Below are 7,640 nucleotides of genomic sequence, written 5' to 3'. Positions count from 1 at the left end.
TTTGCACTGAGTGAATTGGATTTGGCGCTGACTGAACTAATATTATTAGCATAATTTGTTCCCTCATAAAGCAACTTCCTTAAGTTGATGAAGCTTTGAGAAGTGAGCCAATATTGTTGAGCTGCCTTTAGATTATAAGATGATATTTCCCCTCCCTCAACTCGAATAGCTTATATATGTGCATGATTAGCCCGTCCAGATCGAGTTTGGCATTTTCTTTTGCCCCTGCCTTAATCATATGGTCGGACGTCGTTGGAACTCTGTAAGAAGAGGGCAGAATCCTTTGAAGTGACCTGTATCAAGGTTAGAAATAAATGGGGCATTTTCAACCTCTGGTTGAGGAAGGGCCTTTTTAATAGAGCGTGAGAAAAAATTGCTGCAGAAGTTTTTTTTTTTTTCTCTGCATTGTGAGGATGAAACGCTTTCCTGGATACAAGAAAGAATCAAAGATGTGAGTGCTCGCAAAAATTAAATCCAGAAAGAGTGCGTGGGTCATCTGGTGAATGCCGATGTAGGCAGCCGCATTGAGCACTGGACTCACCCTCCCAGCTGCCCCACTGATCACCAAAATCAATGGAACTATGACCTTCGACTTTCACATGATTGCTCTGTTTTGGCTTCATTGAGATTCTTCGACTATAAGTTTTTCCAGTGTGATTCTAATGGCCCCTATAAACCATGAAGGAAACCAGTGTTGATACCTGGAGAACATTCAAGAATCGCATCTACAATTGCTTCTTTCAAAAAATGTTTCCTCTTCCCATGAGAATGGACCTCTAGAGCCAGAACTTCTGAAACCTTCCCCAGCTAAAGAATACCCAAAAATTGAAAGGATTATGGCATCTCGGATTGAAAGAAGACCAGGAGGTGGTTCATGACCCTTGCCTTGATTTTGGGTTCTCCATATAACACTTCGATTACTAAGATCTTGTATTTGACTAGAGAGACTTTGGCTTGTATCTCCAACACTCAGCATCAACATCCTCTCTGCACTTTGCAAAAGCCTCCCAATATGTACTCCATGGCTCACTCAGTGCCACTTCAGCAGCTTTAGCTAGTTGGATGATCCCTCTATTCCTCATGATGCTCGCTAGGTTTGAGGCTAAGGCATTTCTGAAGGAACGCAAATCAGATGTTGTAACAACACCAAGGCGACTTCTTATACTAACTTTTTCTTGATGGATTTCTTCTTGGAGCCATTTATTTACAAGCAGTGTCCCATCCTTTGTTCATCTCTTCAAGTAATGCTTCTAAATAGTGCACATCATTACAACTTCCAGAAAAAGCAAGTGACCCATATATTGGATCTAGCTGACTGCACCCTTTCTCTAGGAGAATATTTCTACGCTTATCATCATGCGCACTTGAAGTTAGCAAACCAGAACTCCCCTTCCAACCTGATAAAAATGCAGTCAAACCCTCATTAGAGAAATGGCTCCTATTGTTCATAGAATTTCTTGGCTCGAAAATGCTCTCTAGCGGAATTCTAAAATCAGTTGTACAATTTCGCAAAGAAGATGAGCTAAGTGTGTTGGTTGTGGAGTGAATATGCTTCTGTCCCTCCTAAGCAATGTTGAGAACATTCAATCAACCAGTGAATCACCATGACAGCATGGTGTCACAAGATCAAGAGAGCGGTCTATAAGTATTAGGCCTGTTGATCGTTTTGTATGCCCTCCCACATCATAAAGGCTCGATAAATCTATCGAAACTTTTCCAATAGCTTTGAGATAGTGGGCTCAGAGTAAAAATCTCCATTTTAAGATCCATCTGACCAGCAAGATGATGAAGAGAGTGTGCAATTAGAGTTGCTCTTGGTGGAATATCGTCCCCATCATAAATCAATTCCATACTAATCGCTGGCAATCCTGGGCTCAAATAATTTTGAAACTTGTCAGTTAGGCGCGATTCTGCAATGGCACTCTCTGATGGTAAAACAAAGAATCTGGGTGAAAGTGACAAAAAGACCATAGGAAAGTGTTTCACTGATACTTTTATCTGTTTCCAAGACTCTTCCTTTGTCATTGTAGAACTGAGATCATCTAAGCCGTATCCAGGGGAATTGTCTTCAAGACCAGAAATTGTGGCTTCACTTGAAGTTGGCCACAACCTATCCTCTTCCTTGAAAGCAATGCTTTCCCGTAATGCCTATTGATTTCGTACTGAGCTTCCAACGTCATCTGTTTCTGCAAATCTTTGGGCAAAGTCAGATTTCAAAACAAGCTCTTGGTAATCCTGCAATAGCAATGCTTCGTATTCTCGATAAGCATCAGGGCCCAAAGGTGCATCAACATATGCCGAGTGTGCATTCTGATCAAATATCTGGCGAATTCATGCAAGGTATGAGTGAATTGGTGTAATTTCAAGCAATTTTCGGGCTTGAGGCTATATACGTCGTGCTAAGAACCCAGTGCGCCACGCTCTTCATATGCGCCACACCTGTTATAATTTACACTAGGTGAAAACTCCCAGCACGCCGCATGCTCTATGTGCATCGCGCCACCTGTTATATGCACCGCGCTGCCTCCAAGTCACACAATCAGCCTCTTCCACACATTTTTTTGCTCTTGCGCTTTCTTGGCATGCAAATGAATTTCTCAAAAATGGGAAGTCTCTCATATAGCCATGGATTTTGATTTTTCTCTTCTCAAACCCGTTTTTGTAATGTTTCCTCGGACTTTTGCATTTGAATGATGAAACTTTGTATCAAATTTTGCAGGGAATGTTATAGTAAAATATTTCTTATCCCATTTCTTGGAAAACTCAAGTTCTGTGGGTTTCACCGACACCAAAACTCCAGGAGGACCCATCACCTCCGCTTTATAAGTCACATGTCCCTCCGCCACATTTTCCAGTGTTCTCTTCACAATCGCAGTTCCCTGCAATTCTGCGACTGTAATGGAAGGATAGTTGGAGGTTATGTATCTTAGATGAGCATGCTGGACATGAGAATTCCTTTCCTATAATGGCCCTGATCTATGTTGAAGTATAATTTAAGGCGCAGAAAAATTGTAGTGATTTTCGGGTGATAGATCATAGACTTGTCCTGGATTTCCAGCCACATCCAGATTAACATGACCTGCACCATAGTTAAAAGGACCTGTTGTTTGCCTTGATACATTCTGGATTGGCTCCTTCTTATTGTCTAATTTTGTGGCTGTACTCATAACGAAAGATCTGATAGCTGCTGGGCTCCAATCAGGATGTGCTCCCTTTAATAAAAACTGCAACGCCAGCAACATGCGGGCACGACATAGATGTGCCGGATATTACATTGAAAGGTAGATGCGAATGATCGAATAAGAGATCAGTTGGTGAGGCTGCCATTGAATATGCTGCTAGTATGTTCAAGCCTGGAGCTATAATATCAGGCTTGAAGATTCCTGGATTAACACTATTTGGGCCCTGAGAGGAAAAGGCTGTCATCACTAGAGCTGGTTTTGCAAGCCATTGAGTTCTCGGAGGAGAAATGTAAGCAACAGGGGGCACTGTACATTTGATGTATTTAAAGAATTTTGCCCCATCAGCTCGTAGTCAAGTGTGTAGCAAGAATAATGTGAGCATCTGCAGAGACGATGTTGGCATTTGCAGGATCATTGGCGAGGTTGTATGTGAACGTCTTCAACTGAAAAAACTTTAATAATTTCACATTTGAAAGCAATGATTTCTTCTTCAAAATAGAGTTTTGAAGAAGAATCTCTCTTGAGCGTTATTGATGATAAAAAATTTGAAATGAAACTTATTTAGGATCCTCCCTCTGGCCTGCAAGCGTTATTTCACACTTCTGGAGACAAAACACTGGACTCAAGAATTAAAATGACTCTTTTTGACCAAAATGGCATTTGATGACTACAAATGACAAGAAATGAACCTTGGTGAATTTGACTCTGATAGAGGACTGACAAGACTGAGTCTAACATTGGCTCCAATTGGGATGGCAGCTGCCGCTTTTTGGAGGTGCCAAGAACTGCAGATCTTTGGGTGAGCAGATAGTGCCTTCGTCCATTGGGCTATGGAGTCATTATTTCGACAACCAACACAGACTTTGACGCATTTATTGACTGAAACTGGACTCAAACCGACTCAATTGTAAATCTGAAATGACTGAAAAACTGACTCGACAAACTGTACTAAAAAACACTAAGACCTGAACTTAAAACTTAAAGTTGGGTGGCAGTACCTGGCCACCCGTGTTTCTTACAAGGCAATATGTGATCAAACTATATCAAAATTCCAATGTAACCAATCAAGCAGATGCCTTCTTACTTGATTCTCCTGATCAGATCTGTTGGTCAACAATACAAACTGATCACTGGGCATCCAAAAACATAGTTGACCATGATCTCCTTCATCATTGAACACTGCAATAAACACTTTCATAGCTGACTGCAACAAAACTGCCATTGGATCCTGAAAAACATGAAGTCTTTCCTCCTCCTGAAGAAACAAGGTGTCCTTTGCTTCAAAGTCTAGTCTTCCTTCATCATGTACTTCAGTAAAAGTATGCTCCTGGGCTTCAAGAAACTCTGAACAGGTAGATGAGTAGATATCTTCTTGGAAAAACATTTCAACACATGAAACATATGAAGAAGAATCTGAATGGAAATCTTGAATGTTTTGATCTCCTGTGGTGTGAATGTATTGTAGGTCATCTTGCTATTCATGAGCTGACTGGATGACCTCCTCATGAAGATCTAGTTCTGGTGAGATGAGAGCATTTATATCTGTAACTCTGCTTTCTTCATGCCAGATGATCTCAACAGCAGAGTTCTTGTTTATGGGATTAAGAACAAGGTATTCTTGGTCATCATGATATGAATCTGGATCTGAAATAGTTGTCTTGACATTATCACATTCTGAAATTAGAAGTGGACTTCCTTGCATGCTGCCTTCTTCTATGGACAGATCTGAAACGAAACTTTCTCTTTCATCATTTTCAGCCATATGGAAATCTTCAACCTGCTGATAAGTATCCTCTAAGTTCTCTGTGCGCTGCTGAAACGGCTTTTCATACAGGGCTTCCATGATCTCTTCATCCATGAAATTATCATCTTCATAATATTTCTCAAGGCTTTCTATAAAACTATGAACTTGGCTACAACAGTTCTGAACTAAAGTCAAGGATGGATATGATTCTTTGTACCTTTCAAAGAATACTGCATGAAAATCCTTTAAGCAATAAATAGAAGCAGGTGGCAAACTTTCATACCAAGATCGGGCTTCATCTTCCAGAGTATCCATAAACATTTTCATCAAACAGTCTTCAGGAAAATCAATCTTTAATTTATGCACGTGAATGTGAAATTTCACCAGATGAAGAGCAGTGTCATTACCTTCAACATTTCTAAACACAGGCAAATTCTTTGACCAATCTACCTTAGGCATTTTATTTGGAAAAGTTGGGATGTGATCTCGGCTCATGGGAGCGTATCTTCTTGCAATCCGATCGATCTTAAGAAATCTTAAAGCTACTGATCCCTCTGCAGTGGAGTCACCATGAAGAATTGATTGCATGGATTCTTCAGTGAATGGAGTCGCCAGGTGAATGATTTCAACCGTCTTCTTATGTCTGATCGTTGTTCACCATCAACAATCAGCTCTGAACTTGAGATATGTACTGGGGAAAAACAATCTACAAGTAAACCATTTCGTCCCCAATGGAGTCGCCACTATGTTAGCGCTCGAATTTGCCTCAGGCTGAAGGAAGGCGAGGTTCAAGGCAACATCAAACCAAGCTCAATCTGGTAGCTAGCCGTACCAAAACAGGAGAGGGCTATCTCTGGGTCTATCTCGTCAAAAGATGTCCAATAGGACCCGAGATGACCTAAGATGAATACTGATTTTAATGATTTTAGGCTAGTAAATAAATATGAAAGAAATATTTGATTTTTAGGCTAGATTTTCTGGGCTGTATGGGACCAAGGAACAACATGAACAGAGAAGTTAAATCAAAGACACAGATTATCTCCTGAGGCAAGATAGGCAAGAGATTTAACATCAAATTTGAAATACTATGGAGTGGGTGGACTGTTGAGAGGTTGACAAGGGCATAGAAGATGAATCCTTGTCAAACAGAAGAAAACATTAAATATGAACACTTTCCCAAGGCAGAGCAATGAATTGGATTCTGCCTTTCTCACTTTAAAAGCATTCAGCTGAAAACGATTATGAATGAACTATGAAACAGAAACACGAGACATATGAAACAGGAGAAGAAACACATGCTAAATTCATACCGCAAGCATCTCATGAAACAGAGCTGTACCATTCAATTATTTCTCTATCAAATATGTACAATGAAGCGCTGGGTTTTTTCCTCCCACACTTTCCTCAGAAAAATACAAGCCCCCCCTTTTTACAAATGATTTTTCATACAATAAATAAACTTTACTGTGGGAAATGGATCGACCCAAAGTGGAGGGTTATTTAATCATTGCTAACAGACATGAAAAGCCAACCATTTGTTCTAAAGAAAAGGAGTATTACACTTGAAAACTGTTTGATAGCCCACGAAGAGGAAACACCTGTAGTGTAGATACTTTGAATCATAACTGAAGTCCAAAAATAGGGCGCATGTTCCTATTTCTCTACTGTGACAGATGTCTTTGTTTTAAATTGTAGGCGTTCAATCTGTGACTGTTTGCTTTCCATTTACTTGGGCCTTTTGAATAAAACTAATTTTTTTAATAAAAATAGCCTTCAAACTAAAATTCTGCCTTGAATAAAGGGAACCGCCATTTTCAGCTGCAATGTAGCCTGCTATGCCAGATGTAAGAGAATATATATAACAATGAGAGGGATGCTTGTATGTCTATTTGGTGAAATAAAGTAACATCTCTCACAGTCCTTGGACAATCCATTGCGATCTGCTATTTCTCATCTTCAGTGCGCTCGACATTTTTCATTTGAATGAAAACCAACCTTTCAATAAACGCGCCTTTGAATGAAGACTTTGCCAGAAAATCCATCGGCAACATGAATTTGATTGCCATAAGAATGCCAACATTCCACCTGTACATCTACAGTTTTGTAATAATCCACGGTCCAAGCTGCAATTTCTCCTTTAACACCAGCGAACATATATGCACTAACAGTTCCTCCAGAGTTGAACATTTTGATCAGTCCAATGGGAGCAAAGAGATGTCATTGGCTAATTTGGTCATTTCTCTCAGAAGACTTAGGCACTCCATCCTATTGGTGCGGACCTCTTCTATTCTCTCCAATATATTTGCCACAACCAGAAAGCCTGCAGCAATTATATTGTTTGCCGAACCCATACTTTGCAAGATACTGCTAACAATGATTTTTACACTGAGTGAACTGGATTTGGCACTGACTAAACTAATATTATTAGCATAATTTGTTCCCTCGTAAAGCAACTTCCTTAAGTTGATGAAGCTTTGAGAAGTCAACCAATATTGTTGAGCTGCCTTTAGATTATAAGATGATATTTTCCCCTCCCTGAACTCGAATAGCTTATATATGTGCATGATTAGCCCGTCCAGATCGAGTTTGGCATTTTCTTCTGCCCCTGCCTTAATCATATGGTCGGACGCCGTTGGAACTCTGTAAGAAGAGGGCGGAATCCTTTGAAGCTGACCTGTATCAGGGTTGGAAAGAAATGGGGCATTTTCAACCTC

The 7,640-nt window shown here is 40.2% G+C and overlaps 1 pseudogene; it reads right to left on the bottom strand.

Annotated features, from left to right (window-relative positions):
- Positions 1–443: 443 nt before the first annotated feature.
- On the bottom strand, positions 444–7,544 carry LOC149180848 (sec1 family domain-containing protein MIP3-like; annotated as a pseudogene).
- Between the last annotated feature and the right edge of the window lie 96 nt (positions 7,545–7,640).

This window comes from Pinus tabuliformis, chromosome 3_2 (assembly GCF_031772625.1).
Source record: "Pinus tabuliformis cultivar Carrire ecotype Pingquan chromosome 3_2, CPIR1, whole genome shotgun sequence".
NCBI lineage: Eukaryota > Viridiplantae > Streptophyta > Pinopsida > Pinales > Pinaceae > Pinus > Pinus tabuliformis.
Note: the sequence above shows the minus strand (reverse complement) of the source record. Positions and strands in the feature narration are given on the sequence as shown.